The sequence below is a fragment of the Argentina silus genome (assembly GCF_951799395.1).
Source record: "Argentina silus genome assembly, chromosome: 8".
Classification (NCBI taxonomy): Eukaryota; Metazoa; Chordata; class Actinopteri; order Argentiniformes; family Argentinidae; genus Argentina; species Argentina silus.
The window spans coordinates 12796159-12811570 of NC_139662.1; the positions used below are offsets into that span (position 1 = coordinate 12796159).

Sequence of the window (15412 nt, forward strand, 5' to 3'; positions counted from 1 at the left end):
CCAAATCAAATCATTTTTGGGTAAATATTAGGTAACATACTTACTTTAGGTAACATAACAACAAACACACTTTCAAACATGCTGACTGATGGAGAAGTTTCAGTTGGGTCAAATTGAGTCAAATGATACTTCATGATAGCATGCTCCATCACATTACCTAAATGATATACCTCAACTGGAGACGGTGCATTGGTCTCAACAACATGAGAAAAAATGTTAATAACAGTAACTCGACTACATTTTAATGGCTGTAATTGTAAATAGGAGAGCAGTAGGGCCTCTGATTGACTTGCTCAGCAACATTCTGTACTGTAATTTCCTCCACCGCACTGCTGAAGGTTAGTAGAACATTTGGCTGCCTTTGACTGGCACAGACCAGCCATGCTCACTGACTCCATGCCACAAAAAATGTCAAACCAGATCTACAAGTAACACACAACACATCAAACTGTCTTCATCTCCAGTTCTTTCCCTTCACACCTACTCCTTTCTCTTAACCTTTCTTTATGCTTTAGCAACTTCATATATCTGGAAAAATACTGTCCAGAACAGTCAATGTAGCTGACGAGCCTCACATGGCTTTACTGAAATGATTGCCAAGTGTCGCAAACATGAATCATTCCTATGTGAGAAACATGTGATATATGACAAGGTGCTGTGGAAGGAATTGGCGTTTAGGTCTGAGTTTGCATATAGTATGTAGCCTAGCCTCTAATCATAAACCACAGGCAACTGAGAGCCTGTTATCATCAGACCCAAGAGAGCCTTTATTTAAAAGAGGAAGCTACACCTGCACACTTTAGACGGAGGGATGGGCCTTGCTAATGCTAACTCATCATACCCCAAAATAGCTTACGCCACTGAAGATGAAAGGGGATGTGCATAGAGGGTGAGCAAAGACATGAAGAAGGAGCTAAGAAATGTGGCCAACGTTTTAGACTAAGAGAGTCTTTATATGCCTATAAAAAAATTGCTTATAAGTATGCAGAATCTGTTCTAGACTAATTTCTAAATTAAATCATGCATTGATCTAAGTAAAAAATACAATATAGTGAGCCTGTATGTGGCTGTACTGTTTTTTAAAAATGCATTAATGCTTATAATGTGCACACTAACTTCTACAATCTTAATGTTAAAAGTGTTACAAGAGGCTCAGAAAGAACAGGGTTCTAGAATGGGTTTATGTTCTACAAGAATGTATTATTCTAAGATCAAAGGTTTGTGTGCCATTATCCTTTCGTAAGATTCCAAACGTCGCTCAGTTAATTAGGCTGGTCCATTATATTTGATAAATGAGCACACTCCAACAACTGTTTTTAGATCTGATTTCCTCCTTGAACATGTTTTACAGTACCGACTTGATTTATTTTCACACCGGCTAATGCTTCAACTGAGATGAGCCAGTGCAAGGCTACACAAACCACATTACAGGGAGGGAGGAGAGAGAGAAAAAAGAGACAGAGAGAGATAATGCGAGAGAGTCGGTGAGAAAGGGAGTGGAAACCTGAGAAGGGAAAGATATGACAGAGGAGATGAGCATGATGGGTTGGACACAAAACATGCTGGAGAGGAAAACGATCACACGAGAAAGGCAGATTTTCACAACTGAGTCATACATTTGGAACTTTGCCCACAGTAGATAAATGACAAGAAGTCATCAATTTGACCCAAGCTCCTTTCTACTCCCTCAGTTTCCCTGCCAAATTTCGGGTGATAGCTCTCTGAAATCCTCCTTAAATGGAATTTAAAGTTTCCATGAGAACGGCACAACTGCCACTGCCATTTTCACAAAGTGCATTCACCCCTTCAAGTGACTGAATAGCAGGAGTATGTCATGGAGAAAAGACAGTTCTAGACAACGTAAACATCACAGTAGATAGGTATGTGGGACACAAATTGTGCTTACGTCACTGATGATCTCTTGTGTTCATACTGACCTGTGGAGATGGGTCCACACTCCACAGACATAATGGGGGAGGGGGGTGGTTCACAGCTGTATTTCAGGGGTCAGTTCCACAGAACAAACAATTCTCCTCAGAAGTCTAGATAGGGGTGGTCCTATCAATGAAAACCACACTTGCGATAAGGAATGCCCAGATCCATTGATGGGACCCCAACAAAGGAACACCTCAAAGGATCCCTCAAGTGGAACATGAGGAAAGAGGGGAAGAAGAGAAGACTGACTGGCTGGTACAGAGTGTTAAAGTGAAGTTTTACATGTTTATTTTGTCTGGGACAGATAGATAGATAAACTATTGCCTTTCAAGGGTTTGTCTTAAACATTTAAAACATAAAAAACACTGGCTTTGCATCAAGTGTTTGGGAGATATTGGGTCAGTCAACCCATGTTGTCTGAGACAGAGAAACTACAGTATATTGCCATTCAAAGAGGATTTCTCACACATAGTTCAGAAAAATGTTTGTCCTGTAATTGTAATTGTGTGTATGTCTTCCAAGGTTGCCAGCATCTTGCAAGAAAAATGTCCAAAGCATTGGCATGTATAGAAAGGGTGTTTGAGAGTGTCAAAATAAGTCACCTCATGGCATTGCAACAAACGTAGATCCTTTAATCCTTCCTGCAATCGGTTTAAGCAGACAAGGGGTGACCATGGGCATCTGTAAACATTTCAACATGTCTTACCTCACACACAGTACCGCTGCCTACCCACATATCACACTGTAATCACAGTCATTAAAGTGGTGTGGAGAGAGCAGCACCCCAGAGAAAACATGCTGGTGCTTGAAAACCTACAACAGCTGATACAGTATCATTTTCACATCATTGTCGCTGAGACAGGCTACACTGGCATGCTAATATAAATTATTTGTTTTAGCATATCAGATTTTTATTGAATAGGGATAGATACAGTTAAAACACTAACACTTGAATTGCAACAGGTCAGGTTATTTAATCTTTAAGCCTGCACAAATGTTCAGCATCAGTCCCTACGGGCATTTGGTACATTACCCCAGAATGAGTGTATGGACAAGAACAGTTGTTTATCTGGGCACTGGAAGTCAATGGAATTAGCATGTTTGTCATGCCCAAAATCATCTCAAATTCTCTCAAAATACTCAATGACTGAGATGATTTGAGCATGAATTGAATGCATTGACTTGCATTGTTTGTTTTTTTAAATGCTTACAATTAGAGGTTAGTGACATTGCCCAGATAAACAGAACCAAAGTGTGGACTGAAGTCTGTCCTTGTCCATAGACTCCTTTCAGGGTAAGTAACCAAATATGTGATTTTGTAATTCGAGTGTACTATTCCTTTAACATTAAGGTTGCCTTTATAAAGGAATTCTAAATAGTGTACTGACTATTATTCATTTATAGATAGTGTATTAATCTGAATGAACTGCAACTGCCCTGTTATTAATGCTTTGTAAATGCATTAACAAATGCTTATAATGTGCACACCAACCCTTTAAGGCAATCTTAATAAAAGGTGTTTCCAAAATTAAGAGACTAGCTGGTCCTTTATTAAGTGAATGGACAAACTCTGAATGGACAAGCTCAGACTGCTGCCCACTTTACAGTATACTACAGTATACAATACAGATTAACGTGTGTCAGCCAGAAAGGACCCAGCCAACCAACATCTTAGAAGTTCACAACAGGTGAAACATATACCACACTGAATGTGTAAACAAGTGAGCAGTTAGTTTACACAGGACTTCTGTGGTTTTGTGTCCATAAAGGCTACACTTGAATAAGCCACAATTCATAGTAATCCTCCTGCTCTTTGTTTCTGTTTTGTATAAACCATAAAAGCAATATAAGCATATTTCTTCCTAGAGGCTTCCTAAAGCCATGGATATGGAGTAGAAATACTGTAAGGCAAGTGGGAAACGTGCTTTCTACAGATGAAGCGTGGATTAAGAGCTGGTTGAAGTGACAGATTGCGTAAGGTTTTCTCGGGCACATGGTCACTGGGGAAATGGAAGGAGCTGCCCATGAGAGACTATCATCACCGTGAATATTGTTCTGTACCTTCATCAGAGATTGGGCCTTAATCAAGTGGCTCATAAAAATCTGTTATTGCTCCAGGAGGCCTCAGCGAACAATGGACCACTGTTTTCCAAACTGGTCCGGTACATTTTGCAAGCCAGCTCCAGGGGGTATTTGGGGAGAGAGTCTGTGATGGAGGTTTGTGTGTAACTCTATTTTTTTTGTTTGTTATCAAGCTTTAGTTAAACATGATAATCTAATCTCTAAACATGCAACATCTAAAATCTAAAGATGCTGCAATGTTATGTATGTTGAATTGGTCTGACTGTGGGAATCTGGTATGTATTTCAATAAGCTGCCAATTGTAATAAATCAAATCAAAATGCTACATCCTGTGATCCTTCTGCTGGTTTCCATCTTTGTTTTGATCATGTGGACCTTGAGCAGTACACAGGCGAACGACTTAAACAAAATAAACAGAAAGACAAAATAGAATAAAGGCATCTATTCATTCCAGTCCAGGCATTCACCTCATCTCTACCTAAAGGATATTAGCTACAGCTAGACAGTTATCACAATTTAGGACAGCACTATCTCCCAAATCGTCAAATTCCCAATACACTCTCATATTCTACAACTTCACTCCCTGAGTGCTTATCCAACACCTACCTACCTTCGAGCCTGTAAAGACTTTGTTAGTCACCTTTCAATAAGCAACATAGTTGTTAGTCAGTACAGTAGGTTAGCTGTGTGTGTGTGTGTGTGTGTGTGTGGGGGGGGGGGGGCGTGAAGTGAGCACTCGGCCAGCAATTTGTCCCTGATGTGAGGACGAGTGGCTGTCCCTTGCACATCTCCACACACGGAGACCGGGGACAGGGCTGTCAATGTGAGAGCTCATTAGCACGGCCTCTTGGAAGGCAAGCTGCCACAGGCTTGGAGGGCTGCCCCAGGAGGGAAGGAGAGCGTGAGTAAGGGTCAATGGGGGTCATGTTTCCACATCGTCTGCAGAGAACACAATAATTATTTACCAAAGCCCATCCCCTGTTGTTAGCACCATCTCACCAATCGCAACACTGGGTTGGATCTCTCTCTCTCCCTACTGTTTAGAGTTGCAACAGCCCGGGGCCCCATATAGATCATAGGATAATGAAAGGCAAACTCCCATGTGAAAGAGGTCAAAAATGTCAATGTGATACTGCAGGATTTGTGCAACATTCCTGTAAAGAGTGCCTGATCTGTCTCCTCCTAGCAAGGGGACAAATACTTGGCCCCCCTAACTCAGAACAGGAATCTTTGATTCACAGACTATTTTAACGGTGGAGCACTCCACTGTGTCCCCCTCCCAGACAGCAAAGAATCTTGGGGTGATCCTGGACAACCAACTGTCCTGTGTGGCTAACATCAGAGCGATGGCCCGCCCCTGTAGATTCAATATTTAAAGGATACGTCCATTCCTCACGAGAAAAGCAGCGCAACTCCTGGTCCAGGCACTTGCCATCTCCCGCCTAGATTACTGCAACCCACTTCTGGCTGGACTTCAATCTTCTCAAATTCTCCCATGACACCCCCTTCCTCCACACCCTTTACTGGCTCCCAGTAGCAGCTTGCATCAGATTCAAGACCCTGGTGCTCGCCTACAGAGAGGTAAAGGGAACAGCCCCTCCCTATCTGCAAACGATGGTCAGTCCCCAAACCCCAGCCCCATCACTCCGTCAATCCTTCCACCTGTGTTGGCGAGAGGACGAGGACGTAGTAGTTGCTCTGTTCAGTCACGGCTCTTCTGTGCCTTGGCGCCCCAGTGGCCATCTTCCGGCGTAGACTAAAGACCCATCTCTTTAGAGTACACTTGGGCTCCTCCTCCTCAGACCTCTCCACCCCCAAACACCAAAAGGTTTTTGTTTTTTTTACAAAAAATATTTCTTCCTTTCTCTAGCACTGTTACTGCCGATGGCACTTTTTCTTATTGAAGGTCATACTTACAATGACTGATGTATAGTTTATTCACTTACTTAGAGAAATGTACTTATTGTAAGTTACTTTGGTTAAAAGTGTCTGTTAAATGACTAAAATGTAAATGCAAATGTAAAGCCTCAACTCCACCTGCGGACACACCTGTGTAGATGTCACAAGCCTTTTCATCTCTTATACTACAAAATCTTTCTCCAGAATCAGAAAAAAGGTCTGTTTGTTCGCTATAATACAATGTATTCTAATAGTAGTTTGATACTAAGTTATATTTGGCCGATGTAGTGTTTTCCGCTATTACTCTGACCTGTCTTTGGTAACTTCTGACTCCATGGTTTATGACTTTATTGCCTAAATCATTGTTCTTTAAGTAGGGTTGCAAAATTCCCTTACGTTTCTGAAACATTCCTAAACCATGGTAGTAATTTTGGAAATCTATGGAAACTTTGGATATTATCAGAAATTGTTATTAAAATAGTACTCTGCAAATGTAAAATGTATTTTCTGTATTCCCTGTCTGTGTGCCCATCTTGTCTTCAAGTTACAAGTGGGTAGAACTTAGTTTCAGAGAGATATACAATTAAAGTCAGCTTGCTTGTTAACTAGCGAAAGAAGCCAAAACCATAACCCCACAGACAGATATAGTAGTCATTAGGATGGAAGCATATCTCCTGTTTCCCCTCTTCAGAGGGGAAACACACTCTTTTGTGAATTGATCGATAACAGACATTTTACCAGGTGTTTAAAGACATTGTTACCTATATGCAACATTGGGTGTTAAAAGGATAATCTGAGAATTTTAAATATTTGTTATTTTGCATTGAAAGTGTCCAGTAGGCTGTGTAGATAATTGGAGAAAAATCTTGATTCAATGTGCATCTCAGACAATGCATTAATAATTCCCAAAATTCTGGTAAATTACCAATGTTCCAGAGATTTTCAGTAAAGTTTGTACCGGGAATATTCCTGTCCAACTCTAGCTTTATGAGTCCAACAGTGGGTTTGAGGAGAGGGGAGTGCTGCCATTTGGAAGGTCGTAGGAGCGTGGTGGCTCTTCGTCTGTAGCAGCTGTAACCAGCTTGCTTCCAGACTGGTATAGGGTCCAATGTATAATCCAGGGCCAAGTGGTGAACTTTGGAATTGTCTGCTAAGCTTCTGCGCTCCTAAATACCGGATTCAGCACCTCTCTTCAAAGGCTGTTAAGCCCTTGCCATCTTATCTGCCCCTCTTTGAAGTGGTACACTTCCATGACCATTCCTCCTTCTGTGGCTCCACAACAGAGGTGTCACCCAGCACAAGACTCATGTCAATTAGGGTGGGTGAAAGTGACTGAATTTCAATCTGAGACTTATTTGTGAGTTTTTCTAACTACTATATGTGACACACAAACATGTGAAGAAACTTCCCTTCTATGTATCATTGACAACAAGATAAATTGAGATTTAAAAGATGAATTGGCATCTGCTTTAGTTTGAGCCTTAAAAAACTAACAAAAGAAGAGTGTCAAGCTGTGTTAGCAGATCAACTTGCACGTCTTCCACTGTAATTTGTATCCTCATAGTCTGTATAGGGACTGTGAGGGCCAAGGGGGACAGGGACAGCACAAAAGGGGAGCTTTTGCGTCACCCCACATTTATGTGGTCCATCAAGCCGCCGCCCCCCCCCCCCCGTCTCTGTTAGTAATCCAGCCCCCAAGAGCGCAATCCCTCAAAGCGGAGGTCTTGTGTGCTGTAATGGTACAAAATGAGCGAGGGAGCATTAGAGAACTATTTTTCTGAGAGCAAAAAAAGAGGGGGAGATCTATGGACAGCTTTCCTCACCCTCCCATTGCATTCCAACACCTGTTTCAAAGGGGCTTGCGCTTTTCATTTACACAATAAACACTGGATTCCTTTGCAATTACCAGAACCTCTTGCCCCAACTATTTATACCCCACCAGCTGTTTTCCAACATTGGATTGGCTTCTGTTAGACTACCACTTTTTCATTTATAAAAAAAATAAATCCATAAAAGTTTGTTTCTGCCAGACCAAAATCCTGGTTTACAGTGATACTGTCCAAACAAACATTCCCTAATTATTGTGCCTTAATTAGACAGAGACATTAAACACATGGCCGTCAAGTGTCCTCTGATACGATGTCCGAAACTGACTTTCAGAACACAACCTAACAGTGGAGACTGAAGCATTTGCATATCAATGGTTAAAATGTATCAATAACTACTGATGTAACTCAGAGATAATTGTGTCTAGTTATTATACATATCAATGACGCATACACAGAAAACTCTTTCTTCATGTCCACAATAGTCCGAGTCACTAGGGCAACAAGTGAGACACCTAACTGGAGAGCCAATCAAAGTGGGACACAGAGGACAGAGATCAAGACAACCCAGCCTACAAACAGACAGACAGACATTTACACTCCCCAGGTTAACATCTTCGATCTTCAGAATGGTATTCAATTCACAATCCACATTGTCTCAAAGTACAGTGGGATACAGTACATGTCCCTCCATGTCTTTCTGAAAAAGACTGGCTCTACATCTGGCAGTTGTCCAAGAATCTCCAGAATGGAGGCTTAATACCCCGCGGGCTGACAGCTGCATGGATTAGCTCCTCCTGCCCGCTGTCATTGACGCCCCTGTATTGTGCCTTTCCCTGTAAAAGCTGCACCAGACTTAGGAAAGAGAGTAAGTCAGGGAGGGGTGGAGGGGGGTTAACATTCTAAAGTCAAGTCAGGTGCCTCTGCTTTTGAAGTCTTGGTGACATGCACTACACAGTATTTATATGGTATTAATAGTATGTAATCAGCTTGATAATATCTCCCCAAAGTCAAAGGGCTGACATCCATAATAAAATAGAACTTGCCCTTCCTTGCAGAGGGACATTTATCTATGACTTTGATGATTGTTTTGGTCTTTGATGTGGTGTGGTCATATTTTGTGGTCAGAGGAGTACACTCTGGAGTAATGCTAGAAACATGCTAGTCTGCCCAGCAGTGTCTTCCTGCATCATACAGCCCATTACTCTGAACTTGTGTCATGTCTGGAATATGTCACAAGAGGTCAAAGTTGACTTTGAGGCAAGTGATAAAAACACAAATGTTTTCTGTTAATATTATATATTTTTTAATATAAATAATTTTGAAAAGTATAACCAAAACACTGGATTTAATGAAAACAGCACCTGTTGTATACTGTATCATGAACAGGTCTGCAACACTTGCAACTGCTAAAACCAATTATAACTTTCTTACTCCTCTTCTTGACCTCTTGGGTCCAGGCTGGCCCCGATTTGACCCCGACAGCCTCACTGAGGCTGTCATGACAACCGTCTCAAGAGACCTGTTGTATTTGTGGTGAGTTGGAGCATGGCAACCGCTTGAATGCACCAAATCCTCGATGACAAATGTAAGGCAGGGAGAGTGTCAGGGAAGTGATGATGAACAGTAGCCAGATCCCTATCTGAACGGATATTAAACTGGCAGCTTTGCGGTCCGGTTTTGATGGACTGAGGATCAACTCCAGTTGTTATCCTGCATCGAATGTCAAGATGGAACATTTAATTAATGTGCTTAGGACTAAGGTTGCAGAGGCACTGGCTAAGAAGAGTACTACTGTTTATTTCCCTTGCTCTAGTTCTATACTAGGGTGATTTAGAGTGGAGGACTCAAGGGTGCAAAGAGAATGATGATACAGATCCAAATTTGGAATAGAAAAACAAAAATATACCAATTCCAATTCCAATCTCACTGTTTGCTTCTCCAAACTGTGATCAAAGATAGCCCACTGTTGGATAGAAGGTTTTGCAACAGACGAGACTTCTCTATACAGTAAGAAGTTTCATGTCAGACTAGATTCCAAACTCAGACATGACTCAGCGGGCTTGAATTTGGGCTAAAGCCATGTGTTTCACTAGATGAATAGAGCTATAAGCCTTTTCTAAATCCAACAGCTCATTTATTTAATACCCTTTTGAACTCTATTATTTGTTTAAACTGTCCATTGCCTTGTGCACTTAAAAAGCTTTCAAAATACACTGGGAACAACATTTATTGCAAAAAAGAGCAAGTTAAACTGTACAACGGACTGGCATATCCCTGAGCTAAAAGTCACAGGGAGGATGAGTAAAACATACTGTACAGTAAGCCCCTTCACTTAAAGCAGCGATCAGCAATATCCACCTCAAAATTGACCCTTGGAAGTTGAGGCTGGTTGAATGAAACAGTTCATTTTGGCTACATCCTACACTAATCATGACAGATACACTCAATAGACAACCTTACTGAACTGCAATCATGTGCAGTGTGATGGAACAATGTGATGTGATCAAGTTAATTCCACAATTAAGGGCACAAACAAACAGCTGACAGTTTCCGAGAAGCCCTAATGAGAACTCATAGACATACAAAATCGTATCTAGGAGCAACAGTATAATACAGTTAGCATGTGGAGATAATGTCTGACTACTCGCAAAGCAAACATTATATGAATAATATGTAGGGTAACAAACATGGCAATTTCAATGCAGTAAAAAATATACTAAATTTCCAAGGTTGATGTGGTTACTGTGTGGTTATCTTATATATAGCAAGAGAGATCAACACAAATAACTCATGTCCATACTTAAATTAGAACCATACTGAAAGGTTAGAACAATTACAAGAAAATAGATTAACAGTATTCATTCAGAGAGGAACCTTAAAAGAGGCATAATATGCATTTCCACCACTGTAGAACCATTTTGGCCTTGATCACATGTATTAGCAAACCCTACCATTACTCTACTTTTTTCTCCGCCATCTTACCACACATCTAAAATGCAAAACCATGACATGATTTTACTGAAACGATAGATGTCCTTGTGAATATCGTTTAATATTTCAACCATGGCTAGAAAAGGGCAAAAACCGCTGAGAGCTTTTTCATGTTTTTCCTTTGTATATTTGTAGAGGCCCTCTCAACTAGCAAACAGCTATATCACTGGTTTTGACACATAAAATAGGAGGAGCAGTGAAGAGTTGATATTTTTACTGTAAAAAAAAAAAAATCCCAGTCAAAAATGACAGTCCATGCCAAACATTGCTTGCATTTTATGCTACAGAAGATATATAATAATATATAATAATTTGGCTAGTGTTATTATCAGCCCTAGTATCTACTGCTGGTTGTGAATTGCTGTTCATGCTGGTATAAACCTACAAGTTGTATCCAGTAAAGGGAAAACACACAGCATGGCCACAGGTACAGCAGGAGTGTGTGAACAGAAGTCTTATGGAGTTCATATCCATACCTGCGGAGTCAATAACATGTTCTGACATTATTTGAGCTTGGCCAGATTAGGTTGTGCTTTCAATTTAAAATACATTATGTATAAGCACTTAAGACAGCATCGCACGGTATGAATTATACAAAGGACCACTAAGAGGGGAACATATAATGTGCATTTGAAATCTCATCGCTGATCCTCCAAAAAAAAAACTTGTCTCATGAGTTAGTTTAGCAACAAAAGAAATGATCACTCAGTGGCTGGTGATAGTGTGCACGTTGGGAGATATGGATTAGCCATCAGAATGTATTGTCATGTATTAGTAATCCTGATGATAATCCGACATGATATTGGCAGAGATGACGGCAAGTAATATGTCAGATGAATTGAATACGACAGCGTTATGTCCATAGACTGTAAATTAAGGTGATGTCAGATGATATGGGGCAAAGACACATTTGTCAGTCAACGCAAGAAGTTTCAGTTCCCCGTCGTCATTGATCTCGTTGGACACCATAATCCCAAGGACTAGACTAAACCTCAATATATCTGAATCAGTGGATAATAGTGTATTTGCACAGTGACGACAAAACACCTACTATCTGGAGTGTTGTAGTTTAGTTTTGTTAAATCTTATTTGATGACCGAACACATCATCTTCTTATGTGCGAAATGATGTGTTTCTGTTTTTATAAAGCAGAGGACAATCCTCAACTCGAGCGCACACGAATGACACACATTTTCTTCACATACAAATTCGGCAAGTTTGTTAAAAAGGTAGATATAGTTTAAACACGTTAGCACATTGACTCACTAAGCAAATGAAACACAAACTCACTTCAAATGCAGGTAACTTAGGTCGGCGTTGTTGTCAGTCTAGTAGATGTCACATTCCGTGGCGGTGCAACTCGCAGCAAATAAAATATGTTTCCAAAATGAAACTTACAATGTATCTCAGTTGGTTCTGTTCACTTTGAACACTGCTCCACGTACCTCCTTGGTAAAGTTTTTACAAGTGGTCAAAAAGTTTGCCTTTTGCAAAGACTGCAATTTTTCCAAATTGCGGCCAATGGAAATGACACGATGCTGTAGAAATCTTTCACGTTTCCATTTAAATCATACTCCTCTAGAAAACGCCTCCGGAATGACAAAGCCAGACAACAACTGTACTAAATGGCAAAATGGGATAGTCAAGTGCTAGCAGGTGTTGTGCACCGCTCTTTGCTCTACCACTGAAAGTCGCTTGTCCCATTCTTGCTACCTCTCTGTAAAACCAAGTCAACCGTGTCATAGTTAACTACCTCAATGCTGGAGTGAGGACCACTGACCTTTCACTGCTAACAAGAATAAAGGGGGGCTCTGTGCTACAGTATGGTGTTACATGTCTACTGCTTTAGTTTTTAGAAGAGCCTAAAGTCTGCACAAGATTCATAGAATGTTATTTCACAGGAATCTGGAAAACCCTTCAAATAGCACCGACAGTAGGCCTACTAGGGTTTAAGAAGCATACTTTTAATGTTTGCATATTTATAAATCCAACCATTGAAATTGAAGTTGTTTCCAAATTCCAGGTGTGTCAAAGGTGGTTTGGAACCATGCTTGGGTGATGAGTGACCTTGCCTGGAGACTTGTGAGCCTGAATGTCGCCCTTGTACCACAAGGATGTTCTCCTGGTCTAATGGTTAAAGCTTGGATTAGCGAGCAGGAGACCCAGATGTCGATCCCACCAGTTATAGTGATGCCCAGCGTGGTGTAGGTCTCTGTTTTAAGCAGGTCACATTTGGATAATTAATTATCCAAAGGTGGTTTGGAACCACACTCACATGATGGGTAAGCTTGTTACGGGTAACCTTGTCATGAGTAACCTTGTCTTGTCTAGTAGCCTGAATGTGTCACCACGTTCTGGTAGGCATTACAACACTATACTATTCACAAGGGTTAGGGTCTCAAATTGAAGTAAGACATCAGTCTGGTGTTTCTGTTTAGGATTGTAGATGAATTTGACAATGAGAGAGAAAGGGAGGGGGGAATGAGAGAAAGCTGGCAATGGAGTTCATGCTGTGCAATTCAAGAAAGATGTCATTGTCATTGTGCTCTGCAAGGCACTGGGAAAAGGCAAGTGTCTGGGAATTCCAGAGATTCCTGGTGCGCTGGTTTGATGGCACACAACAATATAGGCAGGGCAACCGGGGGGGGGGATTAGGCAAAGCATTCACATGCCAGCCAAAGCTATTTCTCCCCTCCTTATGTTCTCCCAAAACAAACCAGCTTCCCCCACAAGACCTTTGTTCAAAAAGGTCACCTTAAACACTAAAGAGTGAGGGAACTGTCACTCTCTCACCAACTCACTCCCATGCAACCCTGGGACCAACAAAAATGGCAATCACAGATACACAGGAATTGAATGGGTGTTCTTCATTTCTAAACTTAGTCAGTGACATGGGTGTGTCCCGTTCCCCTTGAATGTTAATCATGACACATAAAATAGGAGGAGCAGTGAAGAGTTGATATTTTGACTGATAAAAGAAAATCCCAGTCAGAAATAACAGTCCATGACAAACAAAGTACAAAGTATTGCTCTGAGTTTTCGCACCCTGTGACCTAAACAGGAAAAACTACCTGTATCAATATGGAACAGGGATTTTAATTTGCAGTGTTGATGTTGACAGTCTTGTTGTAGTGTTGGGAATGACTATGTAGTTTGCATGGAGAAGCCTTGAGACTACTTTTTACAATCTTGTGTTTCTTGCTAATTGTGTTTCTTTCTCTGTTGTCTAGCCCCTAAGCAGGCTCAATTGTGCATCTATTTAACTGTCATCTGTGTTCATCCACTGTTGTTGCCCAAAAAGAATGATGATTTATTACAGACAAAGGGATGTTGTTTTTGGACCCACCCTGGCCACTGTTGGGCTATCCCATGTCCTGTCCTGTATCCTCTGAGCACACACTCGTGATAACACATTGACATCTCAGTTTATACACTGGGAAGTTAGAAGAAAATGACTTATTCATTGAGGAAATGGTCCCAAATCTGTAGTTAACACAAACTGGCTCAACTATATATTAATCATTTTGCCATTGTGGCAGTGGCACAGCCCTATCCCTAGAGGTAGGGCAATAACCCTAACCCTAACCCTGACCCAATACCTTTTGCTTTGAGTCAATGTTTTTCCTTTAAAATGTAGGGATACACATTATATCGGCATCTTAGGTGAGATCAACCTGATATTTCATAGAACAATGCCTGTTATTGATGCCTCAGGGACATAACTGTCCTTATGTATCCCTTATGTCCACTGGCCAAGTCATGTATTGACTATTTGGGGCTACATTTATCATCATTGATATTTTGGAATGCCATACGTTTACTTAGACTGCAATCCCTGCTAAACACCTTACTCTAATTTGTTGTTTTTTATGTGTGCTAACCAAAAATATGAATGACTTGGAATCACAACAACTATACCAACTTAAAAAGGGGATCTACAACTTGAAAGATAACAATCCATCAAGTTGAGTATAGACCCAAAATTAAAATGTTAGGTTAACTGTCTGTATACCCATTTAAATCTTGAAGTGTATAACTTAACAGGTGAGCTGCTTCGCTATGCCGTGGGCTGGGTGCTCTGCAATATGTAGCATTGACTTCAAATAAAATCCCAAGTTCATGGAATAACGCTCAAAGGCGTCACCTCATTTTACCTTTTTTACTTTTGGCCAGACAGCCTAACAGCCTAACAGCCTAATCTTTTTTGATATGCAGGTGTAGTGATAATTACAGTTCCCTACACCTGTGGATGGGTGGTGCATAGTGAATAAAACAATTTATACAATATATACAAATAACCAATAAAAATGCCTCATGAGCTTTGATCAGCTGTCTTGCCATATCATAATTTCTGTCTTGCCATATCATAGAAAATAGAACATTTACAAATCGAACCCCAGCAAACATTTAGAAGTTGATTGGCCGATGAAATCGCCAACATTGGAGGACCGGTCAGTAAAGGGCCCAAAGTGAAAGTTTGCTGAAGTCTGATGAGATTGTTGAAAATACATCTTTTTGAGGTTGTCTTTTTGAGGTCATTTCAACGGTCACATTTCAAACCCATTTCAACATATTATATTAATTACACTTCAATACAATTCTAACACCCCTCCCCCTTTCTACTATCTTTATGTAATCTAATATAGGCATACTACCACTACTTTTTGATCTGTACT

The 15412-nt window shown here is 40.7% G+C and overlaps 1 protein-coding gene across 1 annotated transcript in view; it reads right to left on the minus strand.

Moving 5' to 3' along the window:
• The window catches only part of sema3gb (sema domain, immunoglobulin domain (Ig), short basic domain, secreted, (semaphorin) 3Gb), a gene marked incomplete at its 3' end in the record, with an annotated part of 37839 nt that extends 25705 nt beyond the window's left edge, over positions 1-12134 (minus strand). The window contains exon 1 of the mRNA XM_083676042.1: positions 12027-12134. The remainder of the gene's footprint in view (positions 1-12026) is intronic.
• Positions 12135-15412: the final 3278 nt, after the last annotated feature.